This window comes from Meriones unguiculatus, chromosome 3 (assembly GCF_030254825.1).
Source record: "Meriones unguiculatus strain TT.TT164.6M chromosome 3, Bangor_MerUng_6.1, whole genome shotgun sequence".
NCBI classification, from domain to species: Eukaryota; Metazoa; Chordata; class Mammalia; order Rodentia; family Muridae; genus Meriones; species Meriones unguiculatus.
In genome coordinates, this window is record NC_083351.1 from 39,860,553 (window position 1) to 39,877,047 (window position 16,495).

The following is a 16,495-nucleotide window of genomic DNA, read 5'->3' on the forward strand; positions in this document are numbered from 1 at the left end:
GTAGAATCCAGGGAGAAAGCTATCTCATAATCAGTTCTGGGCCATGAAAAGGGGCATCTTCAAACATAGGCAAGGCAGAGGAAGACATCAGCATCACCTGTATCTTCTCACTTGGCCAGAGAGGACAGACAGTCACATTGTCTCCTCAGGATGAGGCAGCTGTGTGTGTGAGACAGATCAGTCCTGGTCCTCCCAGAGGGACCTGAACAAGTGTGGTGACCTGAATGAGAATGACCCCCAAAAGTCCATATGTTTGAATACTTGGTCTTGCTCCCATAGGCTCATATGTTTGAATTCTTGGTCCCTAGTTGGTGGAACTGTTTGATTAGGAGGCGTGGCCTTATTGGAAGAGGTGTCACTGGAGGCAGGCTTGAGATTTCAATTTGCTCTATTCCCAGTGTGCTCTCTGTCTCTCCCTGGTGGTTCAAGATGTAAGCTCTCAACTAGTCCTGTTGCCTGCCGTGTCTTTGCTCCAGGATCATGGACACCAACCTTCTGAAACTGTAAGCCCAAGTCAGTATGTTCTTTTATAAGTTGCCTTCGGCATGATGTTTTGTTACAGGAACAGAAAAGTAATTAATAAAACAGGATAGCGGGAGTGACTTTCAGTCACCAACAGTGGCAAACGCCGGGCTCTTATCACTCACTCCTTGGGCATGGCTCTTTGACCCAACCAGGAAAGAGTTAGGATTCCAGGTCTGACCCTGCCAATACCTCTGCTAGGCAAGACAGACCTAAGAAGCCAAGACAGTTTCATTTGGTTAAAAATGATTATATTTCATTAAAGGCTGGCTGTGAAACCAAGCTACATTGAAAAAAAGGAGGAAAAGAAAGAAAGAGGGAAGGCCAGATGGACTCCTTGGATGTTGGGTCCATTCTGCTGCTGCACACTACTCTAAATACTTTCAATCATTAAGTTCGGCTCTTCCTTCCATCTTCTGAGGACTTCTCATTGGAGGCTTGTGGACCTCAGTAATAGTCACCAGGCACTCAGGGATTCCTTCCAGCCTCTTCCTTCATACTTTTTTTTATTTTTATTTTTTTGATGTTTACTGCTGTAAAGAAGCCACCAATGAGCCATACTATGTGTGTGTTACTGGGAAGCAGAAATGGTATGTGCTTATAATCCCAGAGGCAGGAAGGCAGAGATAAGAGGATTCCTGGGGCTTACTTGCCAGCCAGCTTAACCTGCTAGGTGAGCTCCAGGCCAGTAATAGGTGCTGTGTCAATACACCAAGGTAGATGATGTCTGAGGAGCGACACTTAAGGTTGACTTCTGGCTTCCAACCATAAACACACATACACCCACCTGAACACTCAGACACATGGCCATACCTACTTACATGTGATTTTTGTGATGGGCAGATTAGGTGGTATACAAAGGTATGTTTTATGAGGAGGAATGCAGTCACAAGAATTATTTGATTTAATGATTGGACAGACACTATTGGGGAGATGGTGCCACTCCATTTAAATTCCTCCAAGCACAAAACGATTCCTTTTGGTCCCTGCATTGCAGAGCATTCATCACTGTGCTGAGAGCTGGAGTAGTCAATGTGAGGTTGCGTTCCCTGTTGCTCTACATTTCATAAACTTTGTAGTTTGGCATCATAATGGGATGCCAGCCATTGTCTCCATTTTCTCTAGCCATCCATTATTCTTAGTCATTTTCACGAAAAGCACAATTTATTACTTGTTCCATGTATCACTGTGGAGTGTGTAGACTGTAGTAAATTAAAAGGGTTGATTGATCGATTTGGAAGAAACCAGAAGCCCAGTGGCCCTTTTGTTTTTACAAAGCATTTCCCCTCCATTTTATTTTTCTTCAAGGATTTTCAGATTAAGAACGAGACAAACCATACAATGGCAAAAAGATAGCATCTTCAACAAATGGTGTTGGTCTAACTGGATGTCTACATGTAGAAAAATGCAAATAGATTCATACTTATCACCCTGCACAAAACTAAAGTCCAAATGGATCAAAGACCTCAACATAAAACCAGACACATTAAATCAGTTAGAAGAGAAAGTTGGGAAAACCCTAGAACTCATTGGTACAGGAGACAACTTCCAGAACAGAACACCAACAGCACAGGCTCTAAGAGCAACAATCAATAAATGGGACCTCATGAAACTGAAAAGCTTCTGTAAAGCAAAGGACACCATCATCAAAACAAAACGACTGCTTACAGATTGGGAAAGAATCTTCACCAACCCTTTATCTGACAGAGGGCTAATATCCAGAATATATAAGGAACTAAAGAAGCTGAAAAGCAGCAAACCAAGTAATCCAATTAAAAAATGGGGAACAGAGCTAAACAGAGAACTCTCTGTAGAGGAATATTGAATGGCAGAGAAACACTTAAAGAAATGCTCAACGTCATTAGCCATTAGGGAAATGCAAATCAAAACGACCCTGAGATTTCACCTTACACCCATCAGAATGGCTAAGATCAAAATCTCAAATGACAACAATGCTGGAGAGGTTGTGGAGAAAGGGGAACCCTCCTCCACTGCTGGTGGGAACGTAAACTTGTACAACCACTCTGGAAATCAATTTGGTGCTTTCTCAGACAACTAGGAATAGTGCTTCCTCAAGATCCAACCATACCACTTCTAGGCATATATCCAAAAGAGGCTCAAGTACACAATAAGGACATTTACTCAACCATGTTTGTAGCAGCTTTATTTATAATAGCCAGAAGCTGGAAACAGCCCAGATGCCCCTCAACTGAAGAATGGATGCAGAAATTGTGGTACATCTGTACAATGGAATATTACGCAGAAATGAAAAATAAGGAAATCATGAAATTTGCAGGTAAATGGTGGGACCTGGAAAGGATCATCCTGAGTGAGCTGTCCCAGAATCAGAAAGACACACACGGTATATACTCACTCATATAGACATATAACATAAGATAAACCTACTAAAATCTGTACATCTAAAGAAACTAATTAAGAGAGAAGACCCTGACTAAAATGCTCAATCCCAATCCTGAAAGGCAAAGAGGATGGACATCAGAAGAAGAAGAAAACAGGAAACAACCTAGAAACCTGCCACAGAGGGCCTCTGAAAGGCTCTGCCCTGCAGACTATCAAAGCAGACGCTGAGACTTATGGCCAACTGTTGGGCAAAGTGCATGAAATCTTATGTAAGAAATGGAAAATAGTAAGATCTGGAGAGGACAGGAACCCCACAAGGGGAGCAACAGAACCAGAAAATTTGAACACAAGTGTCTTCCCACAGACTCATACTCCAACCAAGTACCATGTATGGAGAGAACCTGGAACCTCTGCACAGATGTAGCCCATGGCAGTTTAGTGTCCAAGTGGGTTACATAGTAATGAGAAGAGGGACTGCCTCTGACATAATCTGATTGGCCTGCTCTTTGATCACCTCCCCCTGAGGGGGGAGCAGCCCTACCAGGCCACAGAAGATGACAGAGCAGCCCTACCAGGCCACAGAAGATGACAATGCAGTTACTCCTGATGTGATCTGATAGACTAAGATCAGAAGGAATGAGAGGAGGACCTACCTCCCTTGTCAGTGGACTTGGGGAGGGGCATGTGTGAAGAAGGGAGAGGGAGGGTGGGACTGGGAGGGGAGGAGGGAGGGGCTTATGGGGGGATACAAAGTGAATAAAGTGTAATTAATAAAATACAATACAATTAAATTAAAAAAAGAACAACAAGACAGTCACATGCACACATAACTGATGACGAAGCTCGAAGTGATGAGACATATGGTTTGTCTTCCACTCCCTTCTCTGTGTCAGTCAGAACAGGTTCTGAGCAAGATGATACATGCTAGCAGGTTCCCAGAAGCTTAGCAGGGAGTCCCGAGCCTCGCCCTGAAGCTCTCAGTTGGTGCTCTCTGGAACCACAGTGTAGTGTGAGAGGCTGCAGCTTAAGTTGTAGCTTAGGCCCTGAGCTCAGACTGTTTCTGAGTAGCAGGTTCTTATTAGGAAAGCAGGAAGTAAAGAGTGAAGTCACAGTGTTATTGCAGGTGCACTGGTATACAGAAGACGCCATCCAAAATGAAAGTATTTAAAACACATCTAAAATGGGTATAGCACTCTGTGGACTCTTGTCTATGTAGTCTCTTTCTTTCCTATTTTTTTTTTAAATCATAAATTTCTCCTTTCTTTCTTTCTTTCTTTCTTTCTTTCTTTCTTTCTTTCTTTCTTTCTTTCTTTCTTTCTATTGCAGTATGGGTGCTGGGAACGCGTTCTCTGGGTCCTCTGAAAGAGCAGCCAGTGTTCCTAACCACTGAGCAATTTTTCCACCTCTCCCATTTCCTATTTATTTATTTGCTTGCTCTGACTATGTGCCTTTTATTTTATCTGAATGTCAGGAACACTGCTTCAAGCTTAAATCTATTCAGCAAATTATACAGAACACATCCTACATGCTAACCTTGTGCCACAGAAGAGGTCTACTATAGTGAAGATGGTACGGTCTCTGGGGTGACTGAGTTCTGCCATTGAGAAATGCAGTTTAATGATTTAAGGGTGTAAAGTTATTTACTCAGACTTTTATATTTATCATGCATATTCAAGAGGATTAGAAATCATATGCTTGACTTTCTTTTGTCATTCTGGGATAGTTTTAATATAAGTTTTGACATGTGTAGCTTTAAATTAAAGTTTTGCTATTTAACAATTTTGTGACCTCCAGCAGAATTAATTATCCGAGTCACTGTTCATTTGGAAAATGAGAGGATGATTGCTAACTTAAAAGCTCATTCCCATAGTTAACTAAGATAGGATATGGAGACCAGGCTTAATGCCTAACACAGGTTTGGTAGAAGTGATAATTTTTGCCTACTGTAGACTTGCCTGAATATTCTAATAGGCTCGTTAGACTATATAGGCTCTTTTGAATGCATGTGTATTTCTATGAATGCAAGTATTCCCTGAGCAGCCAGTGGGCTAGAGGAAAGCAGAAGTTGCCTAAAGCAGGCGAGGAATGGATATTAAGAAAATCATCACATTCTGAGATATAAAGGAGCCTCTTTGCTATGTAATATAGGTTGGAGATGCCTGGTACCCAAAGAGCTCATTGCACAGGAAACTTTTATTGGGAAAGTGATGCTGAAAGAGTAGAAAAAGTTGGAAGAGGTGGGCACTCCAAACAGAAGGAACCTTACGTGCAAAGGCACCTGAGCAAGTAGAACAAGTGAGCAGCCGGGGCCTAAAGAAGTCCTGTGTGGCTAGAGCAAGGAAGTCCAGGGACAGCAATCATATTAGTGAAGTGGAATGAGGCTTGAGCATGCCCCAGGCACCGAAAAAAAGACTGTGCTTATCCGGTGATTTCTTATGGGCACATCAATCATGTTTCAACATGCAAAGCACTGAGGACATTCAGAGGCCATTCCTGTTCAGAAAGAGTATGGACTCCTGAGCATAAGAGAGACATAGCAAATTAAAAGAGAAGAAAGAAAATGAAAGATACCATCAAAGGACTGAAATGTTATTTTTCTGTTAATAAACAGAGGCATTTTTCTTTTTTTTTGCAAAAATATTCGATCCTGCTAGATACAAGGTAAACAACCGACACAGCTACAGACGTGGGAAACTGATGTCACCAAGATGCATTCAGGTGGATTGACCTTCAGTGTTGGAGCTGGAGTTCCAAATAAAGAAGCTTGCAGGGTCATGCTCCCTCTGAAACCTGCAGGGCCATATTCTCTGCCCTGTCCTTGTTCCTGGCAGCTCAGCATTCCTTAGTACCATTATTTGGTTTTCAGCAGATATTAACTGTACTCCAGAGGCCCCACTACTGAGACACAGTAGACACTTCCAGAGGTAGGATCCAGTGGGAGGTCTTCTGCTCACTGGGGCCTGGGCTCTTAAAGAAGATGGTGAGATCCTAGTATCTATGGTAACTGTATCCCAGCATGAAGCAAACAGATAAGTTCCCCATCATAATGAGCCACCTTACCTCAGACTCCAAAGCAACAGAGATAACCTACGATGGACTAAAGCCTCCCAAACTAAATTCCAGGAAAGTCTTCCCTTTAACATGGTGGCTATCTCAGGTGTTTTGTTACAGTAAAGGAAAGCTGGCTGGTGGACTTGGCTTGCAGCTCCTTAAACCCTATCTCACCATCACCACATGCCATGGTCCCTGAGATCTCTATTTCACCTGACTAATAAGATTACTAGTCATACAGTGTTTGGGGTCCATCTATAGTGTAAATAGCAAGGTATATTTCACACATGGAGTTTTGCAAACCACATCTCATTCTGAGGCACTGTGGTTAAGCCCTCAGGAATGAAACATTTCTTTGGAGAAAACAGTACACTCCATAGCTCTAGGCCTGAATTACAGTTGTCTGGAAGGACAGAGATAGGAGGCAATGGTGATGCTCTGAAAAGGAATGCTTCTGCCTCCTTGGATGACAGCTCTATGCTTAGATATTTCAGGGAGACAAACCTGTTAAGGGCTCGAGGGTGCCCCAGAGATGGTTTGTATGTACACTATATCCCCCAAATTCCACTCACCCCCACTGCTCACATGGGGAGGAAGCGTTCTTAGGACCCCTAACAGGCTGACCCATTCTGTCACTCGTCCACGCAATTTGTGCATTTCTAAAAGGCAAAAGCATGGTTTCTCTGATATTTTGTAACACCTCACTTCAGAGCCACTAGATGGCACTCATTTTCCATCTCAATGCTTTGTTTTCTTTAAGCATGAATCTCCAGAGCCTGAATGCCAGGACTCTGTAAAGAAAGTAGATGAGGGAGGAGTCCTAATTCATGCGATGCCCCACCGGCTTCAGTGCATGGGAATCTGAAAAAGTGGAAGGAAGGCTGTCTCTCACAACAGCTCTAATCAGTTTGAGCACTGTTCAGACCTTCTTGTTGCATAGTAAATGACATTTTATAAATATTCATTAGTGAGAGGAATTTAGGAGAAAAGCAGGAACTACTAACGGTATGTGGTCTTGGGTGTAATTTATGTCTGAACCTCTCTGGAATGCAAAAGAGGAGACCCTTATTCCACAAGATCTGTTTATTTGCTCATTACTGTGGGTAAAAGGGACACTTGCTGGATTGTGTTTGCTTGTACCAGACTCCAAACTATAATAAGTAGAAGGCAACAGACAGCAGTGCTGACTTTCAGCTGATGTGAGCCAAGGGGAAGAAAACGCTGAACTGTGGCTGGAGCTTGCCCCCAGTACCTGGTATTGTTTTTCTAGAAGTGTTTTAAGGGCTACCTAATGGTTGTGTAACCATTCTTCATGTTCTCCCATGGAAACGTGGATGCATAATTAGAAGAAAGGAAAACAAGGAACAGCATATTATAAAAGCTAGTTGAGTCGGATCACAGCCAGGCAGCAGGTTCAGAACCAGGGATTTGTCTCCCTGCCATGAAAAGTCTTCTGTTCCACACGGGAGCAATGAGTAGTCAGCCCCGGAACTGTAAGATGCTTGTGACAGATGCTCCCCCGTATTTGGAGGTGTGTGCCAATGACTCCTCCAGCTAGGAGAAGACAAATGCAACATCTTATGGGAAGTAATCTGTTATTTGCCAAGCGCACAGTTTGATTGTTTTTCAATTGTAATATTTTTTTGTTGTTTTATTTTAATTTTAATTTTTATTTTTTATTTGTAGACAGACTCTTTCTGTATAGCCTAGACTGGTTTCAAATTCATGGGGCCTGTAGTTTAGTTTCTGATTTCTGATTTTATAGGTCTACCACTGCTGTGCTAGGCTTGGGCATAGATCTTACTCAGGGAAAGAACACTGTTAGGCTGGACATTTCCACAAACGGTTTCATCAAATAGACTTTGCACTTTGAGGCAGGCCCTGTTGTATTCTTGGCTTTGAGGGGGAAAGGTCTGAGTTTTAGTTTTTTATGGAGTTTATTTATTGTATGGACTTAGTTATCTATTTGTGGTGCATGTGGGGTGCACCCATGCCAAAACATGTGGAGGTCAGAGCACAACCGATGGGAGTTTGTTCTCCCTCTACTGTATGGTTCAGGAATGGAATTCAGGTCATCAGCTGGCAGGGACAAATGCCTATCTGTACCAAAGAGCATGCTGTGCTCCAGGTTGATTCAGTAGCATAACTACTTTTGGCTCTTCTCAGTTCCTTTCACCCCCTACTTTAAATTTCCCCAGCTCATGGGTTTCCTTCCCCAGCCTTCATTCCCATAGAACCCTGCCATTCGGCCATGTACACTCTTTTGTCTTCCTCTCTTGAACTCCTCTGTTTTGTTCTCTCTCTTCTCTCATAGTCTGGTACAGTCTGATGGCCATGGTCAGTTTACTACTTTCTCTCTCTGCTCTGGACTCTTTCAGATGGCTCTGGCTCTAATCTCCCACATATCTACAATAAAAACCTTCCCCTCAACATACCTTGGGGCAGTGATGTCCTCAGTTTATACATCTGGTGCCAAAACACTCAGTTCATACAGCAGCAAGTGTTGTTACCCACTGAGCAAGCTTGACCCCCCCCCATCTGAAATTGTATAAGCTGTCTGGTTTATATTAAGCACACAGTGGTGAGCTGAGAGTCCACCTGATGTAGTCTCCTTTAGAGCTCAAATTCTTTGTTATACCACACTGTGCTCTATATGAAGTCTAGAATTATATTCCTGCTTTGAGGAGCTAACAAGGAATCCACAAAGCAGAATGTAGGAAAAGTTGAAGACCTGTAATTTGCTTGTGAGTTTAGCTGTGTCCTTCTAGCATGTGGACTGGGGAAAGTGCCCCCACCCCCCTGCAACTTTAGAATCCCTGAGGCATCCTTAATTGGGTGATGATTTCAGGGGGCAGGTATACTTTGAAGTACTATTATTTCATGCCACCAATGTCTCACTTCCACCTTGCCTGGGTATTTTTTTTTTTTTTAATTTTATCCCTGTGGGTATCACCTCTTTTGAGAAGCCAACTTTGTTTCTTTCTTGATCTTCTGTGAATCATGACCTTATTTTTGTCATTGTTCTCACATCTTCCTCCGCCCCTGTGGCCATGTAGAATAGGGAATTTGTTTATGCTCTTCCTCCCCCATGAGATCTGTATTCATTTCTATTTTCATACTGTCTGCATCCACAGAATCTGACACACACGGGTTCAACATGTGTGTGCTGATGGACAGATGGACAGTGGATGCTTGTGGAAGTGTCTGGGTTTGTTTCAAAGGCCGACTGGGTAGAGGTGAGGCTTTTCTCAGATTGCTTTCTTCATGCCCAATTCAACTTCACATTATGAAAGGACACAAGTACAGTTTTGTGCTTCTTTAGGAGTCCAGAAAGTGGTACCTGGATAGGTTCCATTTGACCTGATGCTTGGCTTAAATATTAAACCGAATCACTTAAGCTATTACAAAGGATGTAGTTGGCTGTCAAGGTGGCTCCCTTCATGCACACGTTTTAAAGCAATCTAGCATCATTAGCTCCCTGCCTCACTATAACTTTCAACAGTTTTAATAGCAGACAGTTATTTTAAATTGAAATGGAAGGGGGAGAGATGAGAGGGGCAGAAGGGTGCTGAGATGTGCCCTCCCTGTCAAGAGCAGAAAGCAGCTGCACTAAAATCTACCCACTCCCACTGTCTTAACCATTGCTTTTGAATTGTTAATATATTAAAGATTAACTGACAGGAAGTTGGCATGGAAGCCGACTAGATGTGACTTGTGGGATCTCCTTTGATTTTCAATGTATAGTTGGCTGTATCCATTCCCTTTTTCATAGCTGTGATGAAGTACTTGACAAGAAGCAACTTACTGGAGAAAGGGTTTATTTTGCCTCACAGTTGGAGGATGCAGTCCCTTTGATGGAGAAGGCATGGTGGCGGGAGGGGGGGCAGAGGCAGCCGTTCCCAGGGCATGTGCCTTCAGGAAGTAGAGGCAAATGGAAAATGGGACAGGGCACAAAATCTCCAGGCCTGTTCCTAGCAGCCTGTTTTTTTTCCAGAAAGGCTATTCTGCCTCTTCAAGGTTTCAAACTTTCTAAAATAGCACCACCAGCTGGAGCCCCAGTGTACAGATGCAAGAGCTCATGCGGAACCCGTCACGTTCAAACTACAGCATTGACCAATCCTTCTCTCTTTTCTCTCTCTGAAAATTGACAGAGGAAAATGGATCTACTATGGGGAAACTAGACCTTTCTTTTGTTTTTTCTCAAAGAACAAATACTAATATTTGAGCAGTTATTAGCATACACAAATGCATGGTTTGGTGGCTTTGGGGAGTCAGTCTGACTCATGCTGTCCATGTTCAGCACCTTCCACAAATCATGATGCTCATGTACATCTTCTCTTTCTTGCAGGCTGGAAACACAAAACAACATCTCCATTTCCAGAGGGAAGTAACTCAGAGAAGTGAAGTAGTTTGAGTTCATGACATCTTAATGCACCTCTTCGATGTGGTTAGTTCAATACCGTGCTTATTTTTACTCTTTTGTCTACCCATACAGTGCTCCTAAATAACATGCCATTTAAACTTCAGCTTTTAAAATTGCCTCATAACAAATGTCACACACTGTTGCTTCATCCCTGCCTTAAAAACCCATCCCACAGTGGACAGTGTCCAGGACTTGGGAAGGGCAAGGATGAAAGGATGAAGAGCTAGGTTAGGGCTAGTGGTCAGGAAGAGGGGACTTAAAAGGTGGATAAACCCAGGAACTGGCAGAGATTCCAACTGAATACTTTTCTTGATAACAGGAAGTTGGAAGGGTAGAGAGGTAGTGGTGGTGGAGCTCAGAGGAATTGGGTGCAGAGAAAACATGATCAAAATACATTGTATGAAAACACTTTAAATAATAAAAGAAAAATAAATGGATGAAATTAAAAAAGAAACCCAGAGAAGTTTAATAACTTTACTCTTGTAATATTTTAAAATATACTATTGTCCCTAATCCCAGAATATAATTCCTTTCTCTACAGTGTTGAGCCTCTTGCTTACTGTCTTCTGTTTCCTTTAGTCGTTAGCTGCAGCCCTTGAATTACACTAGAAGCCCTCTTAGCAACAAGATAAACATCACCCTGAAGCCCTGGGCAGGCCAAATGCATTTCCCAAGCATTTAGAGCTTCTCACAGTGATGGTAGAACCAGGGTAATCTACAGTGACCTGATTTGTACTTGTCTCTCTTTCTGACAAAGGATGGTTGGATCTTTCATTCTGCAAGCTGGACCCATCTGAAGGTCTGCACTGTGTATGCTCAGATGGCCGGTCCAGCAATGCTACACTGGCCCCATCCCTTCCATTTCTGCCATAAAGGGGTATGCTAGATGGTTTTTTCCCCTTCCAGATTCATTTACATTTTTCTTCATCCTGCTTTGTGACCTGGGAATTGACTTCCCAGACCACCTAGATGGGTTCCTTGACCTAAGACAGAGGTAGAAGATCTGGGACGGTAGGGGAGAGACAGAGAAAAGGTGTTTGTTCCCCAGCTTTCTTACAGTGGGGCTAAAGGGATGGCTGAGCTCCTGGCTAAATGACATTCTCTTCCTCCTTCTTTTTTGTAGTACTGGGACTTGATTCTCAGGACTTGGGCATGTCGGCAAGCTCTCCACTAAATTTATTTCAAATGCTCCCAAATCGGCCAGTTTCTTAGAAAGCCCCATTCTCTTACTTGCCTAAGTTCTGAGAATGGCTCTTCCCATTTTCTTCTTACCAGCCTGGGAATGGTAGTGGTGGCCCCACTTTATCCAATCTTGGGAGTTGTGCTGACTTCTTTAAACAATATTGTCTCACACAGTTTTCTTAAAAATCTGCTCTGGACCCTGGGTAAGATGCTCAATCTTCATTCAGAAAGGTAAATGAGATGGGCATTGGAAGATAGAGAAAACAAGTAACAGGACAGAAGCCTACAACAGAGGGCCTCTGAAAGACTCTACCCTGCAGGGTATCAAAGCCGATGATGAGACTCATAGATAAACTTTGGGCAGAATTCAGGGAATCTTATGAAAGAAGGGTGAGCTAGAAAGACCTGGAGGGGACAGGAGCTCCACAAAGGGAGCAACAGAACCAAAAAATCTGGGCACAGGGGTCTTTTCTGAGACAGATACTCCAAACAAGGACCACTCATGGAGATAACCTAGAACCCCTGCACAGAAGTAGCCCAAGAAAGCTCAGTATCCAAGAGGGTTCCCCAATAATAGGACCAGGGACCATCTCTGACATGAACTCAGAGGATGACTCTTTGATCACCTCCACCTGAGGTGGGAGCAGCCTTGCCAGGCCACAGAGGAAGACAAAGAAGCCAGTCCTGATGAGACCTGACAGACTCAGATGGAAGGGGAGGAAGGCCTTCCTTATCATTAGATTGGGGGAGGAGAAGAAGAGGGAGGGAGGGTAGGATTGGGAGGGGATGGGAGAGGGGGCCACAGCTGGGATACAAAGATGAATAAACTGTAGTTAATAAAATAAAATAAAAGCATAAAAAAAGAAAAGAGAAGAGTCATTAAATGTTTTTCCCAGAAGATAAGAGATTCTACCACATAGTCAGATATTTCTGAAATTAAATTTGGGAATATTCAAGTGAAAAAAAAAAACAAAAACCAAAAAACTCCCCTCTTTTTCTGAGGATGCTTCCTGTTAGAGACCACTATTTCCTCTTCCTCCCAACCTCCTTTAGTTAAAAGGTGCAATTATTCAAAACATCATTTAAAGGAGACTTGCAAAGAGAGGCCTTGACATTATTTTAATAATGCATGGACAAACTTGGGAAGCTTGTCAAACTGGAATCTCTTGCCCTCCTTCCCTGCTTTGTAAAAATAAGTTTCACAGAACTGTTGCCCTGGAGTTCTTAAATTCACTCTGGGACCTAAAAAATTGTATTTTTTTTTTTTTCTGCTGAGTCAAAGGAAGATGAAGGGAATTTATACCCTACCATTTGTTTTCCCCGGCAGAGCTGATCGGCAACGGATCCAGCCTGGCAGAACACAGTTGGGCAGTGAGGACTGCAGGGACACATCTAAGGTCAATTTAAAATTTCTTTGCACTCAGGGTCAGCCGCTTTCGACCCAGAGAAGAGCAAGTCTGATTGCATGCGGGTTGATGCCCCAGGTCCCGCCTCTGAGAAAAAGGTATCGGACGGGTCTGATGCTCTTTGGATGGATGACACCTAAATGAACATCGGTACAAAGTCCCAATTTATTTCTAATATCAGAGATCAGACCTCTACTCTTGCCTGATGCGTCTAAAACAAAAAGGGGGAACTGTAGAGAGCTGCGTAATGCCGCGCCTTAAAGATGGAGCTGGTTTCCGCCTTCCACCTTCCCGATGGTGAGTGCTCTCTGTCACAAACAACTCCACATTTGGCTAAGGCTGAGGTTCTGGCTTGCTTCCATGTATGTGGACCTATCTGCATTGCCTACGTGGCACGCCTGGGTTGGCTACCCAGAGGCTATTTAAGCTGTGGGCTGGCTTTCCCCAGGGTCAGATGATTGTTCAAGGTTCCTGAATAAACTGCATTGAAAAAAAAATTTCTTTCTGAAAGTTGTCAGAGTCTGATGTTCAGAGTTGGACTTGCAACATTCTGTGTGACTCTAGGAGCAGATAAAACCTTAAATTTTTTAAAAAAAATAATCTATCTTCCAAAGAAATTGTAGCTCAACAGTTCTGAGTTTGTGAAGAGATGGGAGGTGAATAGATCAAGGTTGAGGCCAAATGTGAATATCCAACTGCCAGAAATGGAAGACCAAAAGTATCTTTCGTGATTTCATATCAGGTGACTGCATAAATCACTGTCCACACTCAGGCACTTTTCAGATTGGAAGAAAGTGTCTAATGACTTTGTGGCAACAGACACTGGCTGGGACTGTACTTGGGACAATAGTGTGAGTTCAGACTCAAACTGAGGAATATCTTTCCCCCATTCTTTCCGTTTCTGCTTCCTTCTCTGTTCCAAATTCAGTCAACCCGAATATGGAAGTGATCCCAGGCTGTCTTAACAAACCTGACTTGATCTGAGAACAGGTTCTACTCCAGCACTTTCAGCTGATTACATCAAAGATTTCTAAAGACCCCTCCCCCAGTCTAGCTTCTTAAAAATTTTGACTAAGGTCTGCTGACATAGCTCAGTATGTAAGAAGTGCTGCTGTCAGGTCAGGACTAAATCACTGGAACCCATATGATAGAATGAGAGAACAGACTCTAGCAAGTTGTCCTTTGACCTCTACACACACACCCTACCACTCATGATGGGTGTACATGCATGCAGTCCGCACACACACACACACACACACACACACACACACACTCTCCAAAGTAAATAAATGGTTATATAGAAAAAAACAAACTATTATTGTTGAAGAACTGTTGGTGTATTTTGTATGTATCTTTGAATAGCTTATATTTCTGTTCCTTTTTCAAAGTCTGTCTTTTTATATACTATTACTTTGGTTTTATTTGAAAATGCTGATAAATCTATACAGCCCTGGAACACTTATAAAAATTCATAATTTTTATTATTATGTCTGGATATATTCTCAGTATTTTAATTTTATTTTTAGATGTATTTATCTATGTATTTCAGTGTTTGCCTGCATGTATGTCTGTGAAGCACATGCATGTCTGATGCCTTTGGAGGTCAGAAGAAATATCAGGTGCTCCGGAATTGGAGTTGGAAGGTTGTAAGACACTGAGTGCTGGGAACTGAAGCCAGGGCCTCTGGAAGAGCAGCAAGTGATCTGAACCACTGAGCCCTCTCTCCAGTGCCTGTTCAGTATTCTAGAGGCATTACTTAACTTGATTTTTTACCATACTCTATGAAGTATGGATTACTTTCAGCCAGTTTATAGACAAGGAGGCTCAGAGAGGTTAAGGGTTGTATTCTGTATTTCACAGCTGGTAGAACTGGAATTCAAATCTAGAATGCCTCTAAAGATGATGCTCTCAGCTGCTTGTACCATACAGACTACTAAACATTCATATTGCAGGAGGATGTTCAGAGAAGCTGGGGTCACTATGGCAAGGTCCTTACAGATGGAAAAACTTGTATTATTATTATTATTATTATTATTATTATCATTATTATATTTATCATTATGAATCCAAATATAAAATAAATGATAACTTTCCAGAGCCTTCAGGGTGTGTTGGGAGGAGGCTCTGCTGCCATCCCCCCCTCGTTTTGAGGCAATTTCTTGTTCATGTCTTCACCCTTCTTTATTTGCCTGCATGCTATAAGGTAGGTTGTGTAATTACTGGCCCCAGTATTAGCCTCTGATTGGCCTAATCAATTATGATGATCATATTATCTCACCAATGATCAATTTAGACACAGACAGATACAATTTTTTTTTATCAACAAACTATGAAGAAATTTAATTGCAGTGCTCTCCAAATGTTTTTCTATGAATAATAGGTTGTTCCCTCTGACTAGAGGGAGAAGAACAAATAGCTTTTCTGTTATTTACTACTTATTGCATCAGGTTTCTTGCTAGATGCTTCTGAAAATGCACTTTTATTCTCAGGAAAGAAAATGGCATGTTTTATCACCCCCTTCCTCAGAGAGAGAAACTCAGACTCAGGAGCAGGTGCCCAGCATTAAAACAGAATCAGCATTCAAACCCAGAAATATAGAGCTTCAGACACAGCAGGCTTTGTGCTAGGTGTCACAGAAGAATGCATCTAGCACAGGATCTTGTGAATATATATTTGACTCAGTCTTCAAAACTGTGTTCTGGTGGGGCAAGGCCCTGCAGATTCATGTGTAGCAAGAAGCTTAGTTTGTCCAATACCCTTCGAAATGGTAGCAGCCTGGATGTGTGCACGTGACCAGGATGAGAAATTCATTTGGTAATGTTGGCTGGAGAATATGGCTGAGAGGTTTTTGTTGGCTGAAATACCTTGCTGTCAAGTTTGCATCATTTGGAGATTTTGATTGAAGCTGGGAACAGACACACCAAACAGAAAACTCGAAGTGATTGCAAACTAGTTCAACTTAAGCAACTGACTTACTTTCTTTCTTGGCTGAATTAGCTGGCTGGTAGCCCACGCTTACTTCCTTTAGGAAAAACTTCATTAATACTCACCAATAGAGATAAAATGCCATCAATTACCCAGAGGGAAAAAAATAGGTTTTCATGTTGAAAATACTGCTTTCTCCGGATTTGTCACCCACCTCTCCAAGACAGGGTTCTCTGAGTAACAGACCCTGGCTGTCCTAGACTTGTTTTGTAGACCAGGCTGGCCCAAATTCACAGAGATCTGCCTGCCTCTGTCTCCCTATTATTAAAGGGGGAGCACTGCTAATTCTGATATTAAGTGCCATTTTTGAAATGAAGAATTATTTACAAAATTTAAAGTCAGACTCCCCTGTTCTGATTATAAAGCTTACCGATGCTTTCACCTCCTCTCTTCCTTCCCCAGGCCAAGTCTTGCTAGATATCCCAAACTGGTCTTAAAGTTGTAATCCTCCTACCTCAATGTCCCTGGCTCTGTAATTACATGTATGCACCCTCATGTCTGGCTTCCACTCATCTTATATTTATTTTCATCATAGCTCCAAGGAAGATCCTAGGTGAACTTAATC

At 42.4% G+C, this 16,495-nt stretch overlaps 1 protein-coding gene across 2 annotated transcripts in view; it reads right to left on the reverse strand.

The window, feature by feature from the left end:
• Nucleotides 1-16,495, reverse strand: part of Grin3a (glutamate ionotropic receptor NMDA type subunit 3A) — a 225,287-nt gene that overhangs the window by 26,540 nt on the left and 182,252 nt on the right. The window lies entirely within an intron of this gene.